Below are 17,524 nucleotides of genomic sequence, written 5' to 3'. Positions count from 1 at the left end.
ACAGGAGCATCAGTGAGTCCCTGCGCCCCCCTCTCACCTGCCCACAGGACCACAGACACACTGAACCAGCAGGAGCGCGGATGAAAGCTCATAGCACGTGGCCGGGGCCGAACGGGCCGAACGGGGAAACCGCTGATAACCGGAGCCATTCGACGCTACCCGGCCCCCCGTGAGGCAGCAGGCGGCGAGAGCAGCCGAGCTCTCCGATCACAGCCATGCGGCCCTCTTTGGAAACCACAGCCGCCTGGAGGAAGAGCAGGGATCGAGCCAGTAAGCTCTGCACGGGTACCCTGGGAGCAGCCAGGCAAGTCTGGAGGCTAGAGTCGGGATGCCCGAGGGGAGAAGACATTATTCACAATTCTGGTACCAATCCGCAGTAATTCCTTGCATTTGCACAGTGCTTTACACATCAGAGGGAGCCTCAATCAAGCAGCACTGACGTGCAGCAGCCAACAGCCCCAGTACACAAGCTATCAGGTCGAGCCGTGAGAAACAGCTACACCAGATGAACCTCAGTAGGGCAGATTATACCAGCAAGGGCGAGAATTTAGCTGCCCCACTGGGGTTAGCACACTTACTTTTAATCACAACGACGTGGATCCTCGGTTTAGTGCTCAAACTAAAGGCAATACCTCCCGCAGCACAGTGTCCCCAGTCCCTTTAGTGGGACAATGGTTATGAGGTCCAGAGGGAAGAGCACCACCTACAGGTCCACCAACACCACTTACAGCAGCACCACACTTTTACCCAGAGGTCTCACATCCCACTAGTGACCTCTTCACCTTCTGAGAGCTGATGGGTTCGGGCTCCAAGGTGGTAAACACTGTTACGTCTTTCAGCAGGCCTTCCTGTGTGCCACTGCTGAAGACAACCTCAAGCTTTCCGTCCAATATTTTATAACACGACGAATTACTGAAGTGAAACTAGAAAACATCTTTAACGACAGAGACCGCTACAAAAGAACAAAAGAACTTGAAATGAAGAGGAAGTGAAGGTAAGGAAAGACAACTGCAATTCATTATGAGGAGGAAGATCTAAAGACAGATCTACAGACAAAAAGCACTCCAAAATTTCCATCTGATTTTATGTCAACTTGTAAGAAGACAGGTGTTTAGACTTCTAATCTTGTCTAGATTCTGCACCCTGAGCTAAAGATAAAGATAACTGCAAAATCTCTGCTGATCTTATAATGAATTAAAGCACTTATCATCCTTGTTATCATTGTCCTGGCACCGTTCATCTGAATTAAATTCTACTCTTGGGCAAATATGCCACCACTACACAACAGCAAACAAGCATCATTCTTTTAAAGAATGAAGAAGTGAAGACAAACGCATATACAGGAATCCCGCTAGCACGCCACTGAGACATAAATCATTTTTAATTTGTGCAGGCACTGAAAGCAGCATTTTATCTTTGAAGTCTTGACACTCAATCCTAAAATCAACATTTAATAAATGATTAAAAAGGCCTTTCCTTCAGAGCTCTTTATCTAGGTAAATACAAACGCAAGCTCTGAGGCAGGAGTACACATATCAAACCAAGTGTCTCCCATGCTGCTTCTGTTGCACCAAAATTTCTTCAGCCGACGCCTTTGTACATAATACATTAACATAACAACCGCGGCTGTGTCTTGAGCACGCTCTCGGCGGTGTTGAGAGATGGCTGGAAGGCGCTGACTGGAACCCTCTCCTCGTGGAAAGAGAGAGTGAAAGAGCTGCGTTGCACAGCGGCAATGCATCAGCGGCTGCCTGGAGACACCAGGCCCGGCCACGCTCAATCACGTTCCCACCACCCGCCGCGCAGGGGCCCGACTCTGGATGTGACAGCCTTCGAAAAATAAGAATTAAAAAACCCTCCCAGGCAGGAACCTCCAGTCTGGTCAACGGAAGACGTAAGTCATGCCTTCTGACACGCACAGCGAGAACGGAAAGGCTTGCTTTTGTGCTGAGCCAAGGATTTGCAGCAACACACCACAGAAGTGGCATTTCATTCACGAGTCTGGGTTTTATGATCTCTCCTTGATCGTACGTCCGAACGCTTTAAATTCCCGAGGACCACAAAAAGTGCACCTGTTGGAAAAAGCTCTTTTATACTCTGTGAGGAGGGGTGTGAGAGGGGCATTGAACCAGCCTCTTTATCCAAGTCAAATGTCAGAAGTGAAAATGCTTAAATTTAAATTACTTACAGAAGAAGGGAAGAAACATTTCACCGGTTCTTTCGCAAACACAACCCAGTGTTTATCTGTGCATCTCCTGGGATGCCCAGTATACTGGCACAGCATGACATCAGGAATATTCAATTTAAATATACCTGAGGAGCAGGAAAGTAAACGTTTTTTTTTAGAAAATTACAGTGCTTCCACTGACACTAGACAGAAGGTGGTAACAATAGCAATAATGCTTTGCATTTTTATTGTGTTTCTGGCATCCCAAAGGACCCCTTCACAGATGCTACACTCTACAGATAGCAGGGAACCCACTTCATCCATCACTGAGAAGTGCGGCACCTAACTGGGCGAGACACAGCAGCCCTTCTCCACCAGCAACCTCACGACACAGCCCACCAGAGCCAGTGTGCCCCCAAAAACTGGAGTTGAGCCAGAACCCTGGGGCTACCGCCTACTACCAGCGCCATGGGACCTTTACTGACCAAGTACGTAAGACTTCTGGTGCAATGTCTCATGGGAAGGAGGGTATCACCTACAGCTCGTGCCCTCGCCGCTCCACCCCGCCGGTTCATCCCGCGACACCTGGGACGCGAACCCGGGTCTCCGGCGTAACGCAACAGGGAACCAGCAGCATGAGCTAAAGGAGACCTCCCCCAGAGCCCAGGCGGCTGAGGTCCCCGCTACGCGCAGGGAGAGCGATGACGTCACCGCGCCCAAACTAGCTCCGCTACAATGTCAGTCACCCTACTGTGGCATTCGTTTGGAAATTAGAGGGAAGAGCGCCACCTACTGATCGACCAACACAGCTTGCGGTTGCAATGGGATTTCCCTGGAGGTATCTCACCCAAAAACTGACCAGACTCAGCCTTTCGTAGCTTCTACGATCTCAAGAGATCAGGCTCTGTTTAGATTCTGACTGAGGGGAGCTCAGTCACAAGCCCACAGATGGTGCCTTTGCACCACTGGCTGCTCAGCCAAGGTGACAACACTGCTCTTTGCACTGGTGTTCAGGTGAAGCTCAGTTACACTGAAGGAGCCGCTCTGACAAAAGCGTCATCTTCACCAAAACCGCCCGACACAACCATGCTGGGTGAAAGTATTTTACACGAGTGCAACTGAAAGACAACAAAACATCTGAGCCTCATTGCATTTCCTCATTTTAATTGCAGTGATTTCAGAAAAAATCCCACTTCACCGTAGCAGGCTGCACTCAAACGACTCTCTCTCTTCCGGTAAAAGAAAACAAAAGTTCCCGACAAATATGGAGAAGGAAAAAAAAAAAGCACTTTCTTCAATTTATTCCATCTTTGCGAGTCTGTATTTCTCAGTTTTATATCTTCTGAATGACATGACTATTAACGGATACCGCCTGCACCAGCTCGGCCTGGCAGACACAAGGACTTGGGGACCCGCCCGACTCTGGATCACAGCTCGGCCAGAACGGGAATCTACGCCTTGTGGAAGCGGAGCATTCCTTTGCAACCGCGGAGACGCAGCGTGGGAGCAGCAAACTTGGGGAACCAGGAGATGAACATCCTGACGGGGTTCTGAGCTGCAGTACTTTTCCACTAAAAGGCATATAAGAGACCTTTAAAGCGTCAAAGCAATATACCGGTCCCTTCAGAATTACAGCATATGATATCATTAGGATTGTTTCATTAAAGTTCTACACAGCCTCCCTTGAAGGCATTTATAACTGCAGATGTCTCAAGAGCAGTATGCTTCGTTCCTGACAGAACCGAGATGGGTAGATATTACTACTGAGTAGCTCATATCTTTACTGACCTTCTACTGAGGTCCCCGTCGCCCACAGACATTCCCAAGAGCCCGGTCCGTGATCACAAAGCTGTCACGACCCTTACGGCAGTATGAGGCTTTTCGATACCGTGGGGGGGATGGGGGCGGAGGAATTCTGGAAAACCTCAACTTGCAGAGTAACGGATTCTGCAAATCCTCATGGTTTTTACTCGTCTTCGACCGAACTGCACAGCAGCTAAAAAGCTCTGTAGAAAACGACTCTGCAGAAAAAAACATCTAAACAAGAAGTAGAACAGATGAAGGAAGGCTGCGCCGCGGAAGAGACGTTCTGCACCTTGACCGTGGGGACAAAGCTAAACTACGTGTCAGAACTGGGGTGTCCAACTCATTTGCTGTGGAGGGCCAGATCTTAAATGTACTGCAAGAGTGTCATACATAACACAAGCTGCTATCACAATACTAGACAACCATCACACAGTATCATTTATTTGAAGTGTTCTGCGTTCTGGGCTCAATTTTACAACATACCACCCTTCAAGGTGCAATTAGCAGTCACGGCCTCTTCACTAGATGTCAGTTTAGGAAAACTGACTCATTACCCCGAGTATGGGATGTTATTTATCACTATTAACTGACACTAAATAGTGGTGTTTGTTGTACACTATGTAAAACACGCTGTTCTGTTGAAAAGAATATTTGTCAGGACAATATATTGTTCAACAAGTGGCAAAAATGCACATCTATATGTAATGTATACACACCCACCCCTCACTATAGAAAAATAGTTGATTCACAAATTTTCAGGATAATGAAACGTGTATTTTAATACCTGTTTTTGCTGTACACACCCATCCTAATGCAGGCCAGTGAGATCGGTGACTGCTCTCCATACAGACACCTCTACTAGGCTAGTTCACCAGATCGGTACCCTCTTTTGACACTGATTAATCCACTGATTGTAGGACGCCTGTGCCTCTAGCACATTACATCGTACTATTAGACTGACCTCTTATAAAAATGAAAACAACACGCCTTTGCAGATCTTTGTCAAAAATGGGACTTCTAGAAATACTGATGAATTTCAATCTTCTGGGCCAGAAGCAGCGCTGCGTCTGTGGAGCTCTAGTTGGGAAGAACTCGATGGAGCCGGCAGCAGCAGAACTGTGAAAGCCTTCATGTGCCCATTCTGTGCTTCACTTGGGGCCTGTTTGAACAGGGTTAACAACCTCATTTGCTGAACTCAAGATGGTTGCAAAACAAAACCAACAATAACACGCCTCCTTGTTTATGCCTAAATAAATCTGCAGCCAATAACATTAAAATGGCCATTTTTCACTGTGTGCAGGGCATTTCGCAATTAAAAAAAGCTGTTTGAAACTTTCACAAAATCATCCACTAGCACCATGCTTATTGTAACAGGCAGTTATTAATGATCTTTGTTGTGCATTCATGCACAATTAAAACTTTTTGAAAGTGCTAATAAACTCGGGTATTAACGCTTATTGGAAACATCCAACGTGATATTTTTTAGTCACCAAGGCATGAAGAAAGACCAAGTACAACAGAAACAGATGTGACGGGTCAGTGATTCATTAGGAAACGGAGGATCACAGATACCACTGCTTTATTATTCCTACCCAACAGCATCTACAAGTCTCTAAAGCAGGCCTTTTAATTTAATTAAACTTCTAAGAATAGCAATTGCTGCCTACTGCAACTGCAAAGAGGAATACAGCATGCTTCCTTTAAACGCTTCTAAATAAGTAAGACTACCTTCAGATCGTCAGTATATTTGCAGAAGAAATACATATATAGCCGATGTATTCCTTATAATTGTGGGCATATGAGGTAAATGAATGTTACGCAACAATGAAACACATTTAGCTACACAGAAATGTTTTAATTTGTAGACATTTTATCAATCGATTATCTGCCTCGTTAAACGTATCGAATTAACCATTAATCACGAGGAACTGTAATGCCGAAACGTTTTTGCTACTTCCACTCAGATCCAGAATCTAGGGAGGGCGGTGCTGTTCTGTGAAGAGTGCAGGCCTGCGCAGTCCGCTGAAAGCCCCGTCCCTCCAACCCAGAGCTGTTTGGGAACATGCGCCTGTCTGGGCACCTCGGAGAGGAAGCATCGCTGCCACAACCGAGGACACCTGCGGCAACATACCGCTCCATCAGGGAATAAACAAATTACCCCCTACATAGAAACATGGCTGCCTGACAGAGATAACACATTACCCTTCTAGGTTAGCTAGACATCATCCCAGTGATTTTCAGGACTGCACAAACACAAGTACTTGGGTATATGTACAATCATACTGTATGGCAGAGAACTCCCATACAAGCGGTCAGTAACCTTCCACACCTATTAACTTAGTTCAGACAGACGGTGCCAATACTTCTCTGCAGCTCCATACGCCAGCAGCACTCCGCTCTGAACGTAATTAACTTGCAATTCTTGCTGTTACCGTCCAAGACGACTTGGTACGCAACTCAAGGTGTTACTGAGACCTAAGCAAACAACGTGTATTCGATGAGGAAAATCAGATTGCGCAAATGAAAGACAAGGAAGCTATTAAACGTGTCCACCAATGTAAGTGCATGTATATGTGTTCAAAACGCATGTGAAGACTTCTATTCACTCACAGGAAGGCTGCAGCAGAATAGGGAAGATCAATGTCAGCCGATATGCACAAGGTCGTTGACCTCTGTCCTAAAGACTGGCGTTCAGATGCCCGCCGGTGAAGCGGTGCCCAGGAGTACAGAGCAGCGCGCTCGAAAGATGAGACCCCATTCCGCCCCTGCTTGACTGACACCTGCTGGCCGGGGCAGGAACACGCACTGCCGGCCCTCTCGCGGCCCAGCGGGGGAACGCCTTCTCCATCGCGGTGCCCAGCCAGCACCCGGCCTCCCTCCCGCCGGGGAGACCCCTGGGCTGGACTCCCTCTCGCCTGCGCCGCACCAGCGCCCCCGCCTGGCCGAGACGGCCTCGGGGCAGCAGCACACAGACGTGGGGAGGCTAGAACTGCTCCACAATACAGCCCCAGACCACCGCAGCGAGGAGCGCGACCGCGGCAGCAGCAGGGGCCCAACCAGCCGCTTCACGGCAGGCCTGAGACTTGATTTAACCACAAAGCAGCCACCACGCTTCTTCTTCACCAGCAGCCAACGTGCTGAGCTGCGCAACAGCCCTCGGAGCTGAAACCACCTCACGCCCGTGTTCGGACGGCAACATGGTCTCGGAGCTGAAAGAGATGATCAATTATAAATGACCGGGTCAAAAATAGTCGATGATTCCCGCATTGAGAAATCAGAGCTTTTCAGGACTTCCCGGTTCTGAAGGCTCAGTACCTTAAAAATGTTTATGCATCTGGGGTTATGAATCTAACAAGCAAAAAAAACCCACAAAGTTGGACAGTTCTGCGTTCAGTTTTGGCTGGTATCTGAAAAAGCACATGATCAGAGAACAAGCTTGTGTGCTTGAGACAGTGAATAGACATTGTGTATATTCACAAGAGATGTATGGAGTGAGACAGTACTGCACACAATCTAAAGTGCACTGTATATCTTTATACAGTTGCAATTCTGGTCATTTTATTGGCCAAATAAGATGGAAGGTCAAATTTTAAGCAGACTCATTAGGCTGGAATCCATTAGATACTTGGCAAATAGTCAATTCTTGTAATAGCCAAGAAGATAATGTAATTGAATAGCAATACATTTTAGTGACACCACCACCACTACAATAATTGAATTGCATTTCTAAATCCATTCAGATTTTTTAAAAAACAATGAGCACATGCTTTCTTTTTTTTAAAGAGCCAATTACATTTTATGCCTTTATTTTGATGAGGGTTCAAGCGGCGCAGCTCCACATTCCAGTGTTTTTCGAATCAGAAGCGAGGTGGCTGATGACCTTATAAGCACACGTTTCCTATATCGCGTTATCAGTCGTAACAAACACAGCTGAGAAAAAGGAGGGCCGCCTTTTGAAAAGTCCAATTTTGTTCTTGAGCTTCACCAGACCTCCAAGATGTCACTCGTGACCACCTACTGCTGTAAACGGGGATAGGAATGTGCCCAGGTCAAAAACTGAGGTAACTTGAATTTTGGAAAGACAGAGGGAGGAACAAGTTTACATCCCTATGTCTGAAGTATCCTGCAAGGAATGTAAACACTCAAGCTGCAGCACGGAACAATATATCGAGTGCAAAGGAAAACAAAAACTCTACATGTCAGACTTTATGAAAATTGCTCAATTTATACACGGGGGGCTGGCTCTTGCTGACTCCATGCGTCACTTTTGGCAAGGAGGACACAATTTATGCTTTCTTCCTGTGCAAAAAGTGACATCGCAAAGGAAGAACGACAATCCCTGCTCCTCTCGAGTGGCGTCTGGGGGTAATAAAGGCGACATTCTGCACAGGGAGAGTGAAGGAGAGGGACTGAAGGAAGAGCTCAGCTGAGAAAGGGTAGAGCAGTGCGCTCGGGGAGGAGGAAGGGAATCCCCTCAGCGCATGTGTGCTCCGTGCTGGCATTCCCTGCGCTTTGCAGCTATGAGGTAATGGAGTGGAGCAAGAAAACAAGACATGACACAGGCTCCTTCCGCCACGCAGCTCCCCTGTAGCTGTCCCCAGCAGCATCAACACTTGTGGAACGCGCAAGACTGAGGCAAACCTTTGCCCGTTAATGTCTACAACACCCTCTTTCTGGCCAAAGACCATGTTAGGAAAAACTTGCACAATGCCTAATTTCCCTACCGGCTTGGACCCTGGAAGATCTTACTGTCAGAAGATTCCCTGTATGCAGTTTGTTCAGAAGAACGCTGAAAGGACTGGGAGGGGGGGAAAGGTGAAAGCACTCCCGCTGCTTCTTTGCAAACCCAAAGATAGCTGCTAAACAGTATTTGTGGCTTCACTTTGAGCCAATTTGTAATTTCACATCTCCGCACGGTTTTGATTCTGAAGCTGACAAACCAGCTTGTAGGCACTGGACCTCTACTGAATGACAAGGCGGCGTCACAGTAATTCGAGTAGGGGGCTGCGTCAGCATGCGTGGGCTGCAGAGGAGCAAGTTGGGGTTTGCTCAATGCTGAAAAGAGAAGGAAGGAAACACGCTGTTTCGGCCGTGGAGCCTTCTTTGCTCACACCTGAAGAAGGCTCCACAGCTCCACCGCTGAAACGTCGTGTTTCCTTTCTTCTCTTTTCAGCAGGGAGCAAACCCCGACTTGTTCCTCGTCACAGCAAGCCCAGGGCCTTGGAGAACAGAGGGGTAAGAAGAGGGGCCTTCAGAAAGAACAAGGTACCGCAAGGCAAGCACCTCTGCAGAAGGGTTGAGCATCCAACTGCAGGAGCACAGGACACTGCATGAAATGTGTACCAGGAGCAAAGAGAGGCTGACCTGGATGGGAGCACTTTTAAACATTTTATGGGGCGGGGAGGGGAGAAGCTAGCAGATGACCCAATGTTGGCATTAGTGAATTCCCTGTCTTACCCTTACATATTCATCACATTTTCAGAAATGTGGGAAAGTAACCCGACCTCTGAGGGGGACAAAACTACTTGACCCAGGGGCCCCATGTGCCCCTCTGACCACACACTGGCCCCAGCGCAGGATCCTGTCAGCTGTCAGGACAGATCGGGCACTTGTCTTTCTGCAGGCCCCCATGACAGCCTGCTGTGGAATTCCTGCAGCCCAGCCAAGTGACCTCAGGTCAGACCACGGCTTTTACTCCTCGCATTCCTTTTCAATACCCAAGCAAGCCAGCCAATCCTATATTTTGAATATTGGAAGCAGAACGCCTACTCAGTGGGGGGGAAAAAAGGTTAAAAGCAAATGCCACTTCAATCACTACAATACATAAAGGAAAAACTCAATTTTATGGTAAGTGCTTTTACCAGCATTTTCCAAATACACAATGATTTACCATGTTCTCTCTGTTTTTACTGTACTGTTTTTTTTAAAGGTAAATGTATATGAATCTAAGTGTAACTGACTTTCATGGCCTCAATCAAAACCTAAAGCACAAGAGTTGCTTCCAACACTACAGGAAGAAAAAAATTCATTAGCCTTGGGATTTTCTAAATACCGAAGCGCAGTCATTTCAATGAATAATGCTCATATAGGATGCACCTATAATGCTCCTCTCAGTTTAGCTTATAGCACATGGTCATTGGAGAAGAACTCACTCTCATTTTTGTTCTTTTGAATTCCTTAAGTTTTCCTGAATAAAAAAAAACATTGCTTTTTTATGATAAGTTTAAAGACAGATCTGCGCATATTAAGTTTCTGATACAAGATTGAAAGGTGTTTCAGGTCTTTAGGTGCTGTTTTAACAATGCAGGTCTCCTGCATACAAAACACAGCTTAATTCTTATTCGTCCAACAGGTCTTCTGAAAGACAAACGAGCAGCTCCAGCAGTGGAACAGAACCCGCAGTCACAGCAATCACTGGCATGACAAAGTAGTAAATACTGATGTCAGTCAATTACTTGAATTTGTATGGCTCAGCTGTCGAGAGCAGCCTGACTCCGCGTGGAGTGAAGAAACCTGTGGAATGCAGCAATCTTCCCATTTCATTTCCGAAACACCTCATCCCTCACTGCTTAGCACGACAGCTTTCAGCCTTCTCCACTGTTCCCGCAGCAAGAGCTGCACGAGCGAGCAAACAAAACGTGAATCTCAATCACAAACGCAAAATGTTGGCCTTTGTAAGGGAAAATAAGGAAACGGTTACTGCCCTCGAACCTTCTCTTCCTAGGAAATCAAAAAAAAACTTAGATCAATGTGAGTCTTCGCACGAAGGCACTGTACTGGCTCCGTACAGTACTCCTGCATCACTTATCCCTGCTGGGGCTTCCTGGTCGCCCAGGCTCTCGTCCAGAACTCCACATTTAGAAAGTCACGCCAACGTTTCTGCTGTCTGTCTTCAGACTCTCTCGGGCCAACGCACGTGTCCTCACACCAGCCCTTGGAAACCGTGTCAAACTGACTTCACCATTATAAAACACTGCCACCAGGACTTGAAGGCCTACATTAACAGCAATCAGCGCAATTCAAGGGGAGAGACGTACAAGCAGGGTGGTCGTGCATCGGCCTTCTGCCTTCCCCCCGTCATTCGTTCACTGCGAGTATCGGAGTTCTGAGCTTTTGAGAGTCATAAAAACAGATGTCTGATTCCTTACAGTCATTAAACATACTCATGCTGCAATTCCGTCTGCACCATTAAAACTGACTGTAAAGCTCAATCTCATCTACCACCCACATCACAGTAGGACAAGGCCCAATTCCAGGAGGAGGTTTGCAGTCCAAAACCCAACCTGCAAGCTGCAGCCAGGCTTCAGTCTCAACACCAAAGAGCCCAAATGTGGAGAAAGTGGCCAGTTACTGATGCTGCCTAATTCTATTAAGCTTGTTTGGAAAAGGCTTCCCTCACTCCCCTCAGCTCATGGAAGAACGCCTCAGTGACAGATCAGACGCGAAGAGAGCCTCTCTCCGTTCCCAGGCCAAGGCAAACCGAGAACAGTGGAGTATTTTTCAAGAGCATGTTGAAAAGTTAACGCTAAACCAACAATGTGTATTTACGTCTCTGTCGGACGTCACCGTAGGGAACCTAGACTCTCTGCAAGCTGAACAGAAAAAGAAGACAAATGAGGCATACCGCCATGCGTTTCAGATGTGGAAATTCACAGCTCTAGCAACTCGCAACAAACTGCACTTCTGCGGAGACCTAAGAATCGGTCCGGCATTCTCGCCTGCTGCTCCTGTCTGCCCCCAGAGCTGGATGAGCGGATTGCGCCACTTGGGCTGTGCCCACAGCCCCTCTCTGGGGACCCTGCAGCACAAACTGAGGCACCGGCGGCACCGGACACCTAGGAATTGAACCAGCAAGGTCCACATCCGGAAGACATGCGTCACTAAAAGCGCCCAAACTGCTCTCTCTTCAAATTCTGAGTGCCTGCCTATCGGGGCAAACTCTTCGCACAGAGACGACGACTCAAGGACACCTCAAACTGCACCCCCAGCTTCTACTCTCCTGTGGGCATCACCTGAGCCACTCAGTGGTACAGCCGATGCATAATTCAACTGATCAGGTTAATATGCATAAGTTCTGACAGCTCATTGGCCTTGCAGTCTCTCATGAATAATTAACTCAGTATTTGTATGTCAGCTGGCAAGCTACCATTTGTATTTGCATACAGAAAGAGCTCCTTCAATAATGCATTCTTCGCACCTTGAAAGAAATGGGGGAACAAAGGGATCAGAAAGTCAACGTTTTTAAAAGTTTTAAAGGGCTTTTTAAAAAATTACAGAAAATTAAGATTTTGAATTAGACATGTGAAAAGACGGCTGCAAAACAAAACCCAGAGAAGAGGAAGTCAGTTTGTGGTCTGAGACAATGTCTGCTCACTCACTGTATTGTACTGTGGGGTAATTATATGTACAAGATACAAGCCAATTAGGCTTCTCACCCAGGTTATAGCGAGAATCTAAAATCCACTGGAACCTTAGATGCCCTTGAAAACCCGGGAGAGCTGAAGGAAGCCGCTGCGGAGACCTGAATGACAGTACAGTGCGTTTACTGGCTTCTGCTGCGCTTGACAAAAGCTGAGGCATGGAGCTTTGACAGGACCGAACAGCGCACAATCCCTGCGGAAGCCCCCTTTCTGTGGACTTTCTGCTCTAATCGAGAGCCGACTGCCACTTCACAGCTCCCTCCCAGATCTAAATCTCACGTCAACCCAACGCTGTCGAAGCTGGAAGCGAACTTCTCATCTGCATGAGGTTTTTCTACCCCACTGCGGACCTCCCTATACATACTGGGTTAATAGAAGACACGAGGTTGCGCACAATCCAATTTGTTCACACTGCCTGAAGGCGGTTCCGCATGGAGGTACACGAGTCCTCCTCTCCCACCACGCGGCCGGCGAGCCGCTCCGCGAAGCGAGGGCACTGCGGACTCCCGCCTAAAGAGCGTGCAGCGCCACCTCCAGCACGTTCAGGGAAGTGCTGCAAGCCTGTGCACCACTTCATCACGAGAAACGAGAGGTCACTGTTTAGAGGTGAAATCTCCATTTCTGGCTTTTCCTTGTATTCCCTGTAGCAGCAATGATACCGAGAAAGAAAAGTCACAGGCTGGTCATTCATGGGGTCTAACTGAAGAACAGACCAGACAGTCCAAAAATGCCTGTGGACCTAAAACCAAAAAAAGCACCATGTCCGCCATTTCACTGGCTGTGTTTGTGGGGCACGCTTTCCTGACAGAAATGGGATATAATTGCACTGGGGAAGGTAGAAAGAACAGCAGCCAGGTTAATCCAAGGAACAAATTACTCGAGATCAGAACGCTGATTAAAACAATCCGCTCTGGAGGTGAGAGACACAAGGGGCTGGAACGGGAGGAACACACCGCAATTCCATCTAATCCCCAAAGAAACCGATAAGGTGTTTCAAAGGAGACAAGCCCGACAGTGAGACTTGGACTAACAGAAGCCAAAGCAGGATGGAGAACAGGAGAATTCAGAGACAGATGGCTTCACTTCCAATCCTGGAGGCTCACATTTGTATCTTTTCAGTGGTCCCTGTAGCTTGCAACTATTACTTCTATTAGCTTGCAACTTGCCAGAAGTAAAACATTTTTAAATCGGCATAAGACAGAATTAAAGGGTCCAGGAAATACAGTAAAACATGAATATACTGGCGGAAAAGAAAAGCTTGATTTTCAGACTATTCTGCGAAAATCTACTTAAAACACCAGTGGCAGAGCAGGAGGAAACGCGCCGACAATTGTTTGTGTTTTTTCACGCTGTGACTTCACCTTGTGTATATTGCTCACTGCGGAGGAAAAAAAAAACGGTTCTGTACTACATTCTTCATAGTATGCTGACGGCCCCACTTCACCTTTCCAGAGCTGAACTGGTCAGCTGTCTCGTTTTTCAAACGAAACGTGCAAAGACAGATATATCAATCAATTCCTTTAACCCTTCTGAGCTCGAAAATGCTGTGAAAAGCAAAACTGTCCAGTGTATAACCTAAGTGTCGATCTGCGGAAACACAGAGTGCAAATCATTTTGGCACAGAGGAATATGAAAGGCCTACTCTGTGGGACCATCCAGTTCTTTAAACTTTCCGATAAAGTTACATGGTAGAAGAAGCTTCGGGATCCTTAACTTTCCTTACCTTCCCAAAAACAACACAACCCAGGGGAACCAAGGCCATTCTGGACTGACAAGACATTCGGACATGCTTGTACATCCTGGCTTGGGGACACCCCTCGGGACATTCCTCTCTCTGAGGCCGCAGCGTGGTGTGCTAAACAAGTCTTGCGCTATGCATGGCGATTCAAAAACTGTATGATTTACAAGGCAAATCAACAACAATAAAATCAAAACTAAGGTCATGAAAAAAAAGTTGTTAATACTATGTACAGGATACATTTTTCATTACCAGGAATTGAACAACCTCCAGTGCCTGCTTTTCTTCTTTGGTCAGTCCATTGTTAAATGGAAAAAAATCTATAACCTTCACAGCAAAGGCTAATATAACCCAAAAACAAAACAAAGATATAAGCCGTGGTAACTTTATGCCTTTTAATATAAAGCACTTGGGAGTGCTGAGCACAAGCTGATATTGCCTAGAAAATGAGGACAAATGCATCGACGACCACTTGGAGCACATGCACAAGTGTGCAGAATATTTTCAGCAGGCAAAGCCCATGTGCTGGATCCCCCGTCTCAAAATAACAGAATCGCACAGCAGGTTAAACGATACGCTCCGTTAGAAGTCAAGCTGGAGGTCAAGGGCACACGGAGGCTGCAATGACCACACTCCGAAATACGGAGATTTGTAGCACGCGTCCGCTTTGCTGTCCAGGACTTCGGCTAAGGATCCAGCACATGGACAGAAGCCTGGGACGACACCTGCCTCTTCTCCAGGTGCAGACGAGCGGATTTAACCTCCTCCGCACGTTAAGCGGGCGCTCTGAAGAATGATACACTCCAGCATTCTTCATTCCAGTCAAGGAGAGGTCAAATTAATTTCACATTTTAAACTCTGCGCGTCTAGTTCTGCACGGCAACAGAGGATGTCATGGGAGGAGGGCTCCAGTTTTGGCTTCTGAAGGCCTGTCATTTGGTAAGAGGGCTGTGAGTGGTAGTGCCACTGCACATCTTTGTGAACACGTGGTGGAAAGGAGTTGCTCTCAACGCAGTATGCTAGAATTTGTGGATATTGGAATTGGTTAATTCATAAAGAAACTCCAGAGATTCATTTAAAAGCACGTGTTCTTACATGCTCTAGAGGAAGCAAACAATCTAGCACATTTAGAATGGCTGAGAAACCTATGAATGAACCAGGAATATTTTTTGCAAGCATGGCGTATAAAGACCTGAGGCCTGAGCGCTTGTCTGCCCCCCTGGGCTTACTGGGAAAGGAAGCTGCCACACATCTTGCTCACTCAAGGGCAGCAGGACGCCACTCCTCTTGCACTCTCCAGATTTCAGAGGGACATGACACCACTTCTGTAACTGACACAGCATCAGGCCTGTTACATAAACTTGTACTTAAAATGCCATTTAGACCAAGAAATTAGCATTAAGAAAAAACTGTGGACTTAATTACTCTTAAAATTCTTCCTATTTATGCCGTTTCTGTGCCAGATTAAAAGTGTGAAACCTATAAACCTAGAACATAAATATTAAGAAAATTACTTTTACCAAAACTGCTGATAGGAAACTGAGGACAGTAAATCAAGCCCCAAGTTAGAGGCTCTCGGCCCGTGAACAACCTGGGACAGGCCTGTGAGATGTGCTTCAACAAGATCCAAAACGTAAGTCAAAGTATTCTAACCTGATGCTAAAGCAGTATGCCAGTTGACCGTTGTAATACCAATTAAACTCATACAAATCTAACATTGTAACCTGGAACAATAAGATAAAATTTTTGTAAACGGGTTAAGAAACCTTCTTGAAAATGAAGCTCCAGTGACGCTTTTTGCCTGTGCAGAGATGTAATCATTCTGCGCAGTCAAGTTCGTCCTCAAAGGACACGGGGATTTCAAAGCCAACTTCAGTGTTGGCCCTGAGGAGTCGGATGACTATCACAGGGTTATTAGCCAAAGCATGGGCGAGGCCGAGAGCCGGACTGACGGGAACTCAACAAACTGCAATCAAACAGAAGGGGCAGGTGAAACATGTCTTCACGAACTGCGGAGCGCAGAAACACAAGCGTTGCTCTTGAGGGTAAAACACACTAAAAGAAGGACACACCAAGCTAACGAAGGAAAGGAGGCCTGCCTAGCCTGTTTGATAGTCAGTGTTAACTGATCCAAGGACCCACTCCAGCCATTTCTTGAAGGAAAGCATCGATAACACCTTGTTCCACATTCCCACAACCCTCAGTGTGAACAAGTGCCTCCTGTTCTCGGTTATTAAAAGCACTTCCACATTTTCCACTTGTGCCCGCGAGTTCGAGGTCCACTGTTCATTCCACTACAGCGTTGCCGTTGTGAAAGCCTTCGAGTCCTGTGAACGGTGGAGCAGGTCTCCTCGCAGGCTTCTCGGTCGGTGCAAGACTGCAAAGGTTCGGTTGCTTCAGCCACTCAGTGTGTTATTTTACTGCCAAACACAAGTCCTTCGCTTCATGTACTGTGTAAATGTCACTTGACCTGAAATTCCAAACTCATTTGATAGTTTCCCTATAGTTATTCTTGTAAAACAATAAGACCCATCTAGCCAGATTGTTTTTCCAAAGCTGGTAAGTGAAACTGTCAGGACATCATCTCCAGTGACCTGCGGCGGACCGGTTTTTATTTTTTCTCCCCATGGAGAATCTAATGAAACAGCATGGAAATATTGCTTTAAAAGACACCACAATCTCCTCCGGCAACATAATTATACCAGGAGAGAGTATTGCCACTCGCGCCGCAAAGTGTTTAGCTGAGGACACAACTGTGATTACTGCTTCACAGCCTCATCAAGTCACTGAAGGACGTTCTTAGCAGAACCGCGTTATTTACTTTGAATTTTTTTTATTTCCTAATCAAATATACATTTCAATTTCCATGCTTCAGAAAGCCGGTGCATTCCACGAGGTGCCAGGCGGAAGATTAATGAAGGCGCTGGGAAATGGGGGGGGGCGAGGCATCCCCCCTGGGAAATTCAGGATGACAATTCCTGCGTTTTTGGCCCACGGAAATAAAGGGCAGACAAATACGAGACCGGAAGATCAGCTTTTGTAAAAAGGTGGCAAGGGGGGGCCCAGCCGGAGGAGGAGGGAGCCTCTAGCCCCCCGACAGAAACTCCTGACCTGCAGGCAGCTCGCCCGGAGGAGGGCCGATGCCCATTTATTATTATTCATGGCACTTTTCGGCGATCAAGAAATCAGGTTACACAGTCTTCTATCGCAGTACGGGGATATTTATTGCTCTCTAGCCCCTACAGACTTTGCTCCAGCACTGGCGGTTTCTCTCTCTCTCCCTCTCTCCCCACTCCGCAGTGTTTCTAAGTATAGTGTCAGCTGCGTCGGACTCTACCATATGCAGTGCAGCTCAGTTTAAAGAACTGGGAGAGGTGGGGACGGGGGGGAGCC

At 47.0% G+C, this 17,524-nt stretch overlaps 1 protein-coding gene across 2 annotated transcripts in view; it reads right to left on the bottom strand.

Moving 5' to 3' along the window:
- mib1 (MIB E3 ubiquitin protein ligase 1) overlaps positions 1–17,524 on the bottom strand; it is a 103,767-nt gene that overhangs the window by 31,457 nt on the left and 54,786 nt on the right. The window lies entirely within an intron of this gene.

This window comes from Lepisosteus oculatus, chromosome 6 (assembly GCF_040954835.1).
Source record: "Lepisosteus oculatus isolate fLepOcu1 chromosome 6, fLepOcu1.hap2, whole genome shotgun sequence".
Classification (NCBI taxonomy): Eukaryota; Metazoa; Chordata; class Actinopteri; order Semionotiformes; family Lepisosteidae; genus Lepisosteus; species Lepisosteus oculatus.
Note: the sequence above shows the minus strand (reverse complement) of the source record. Positions and strands in the feature narration are given on the sequence as shown.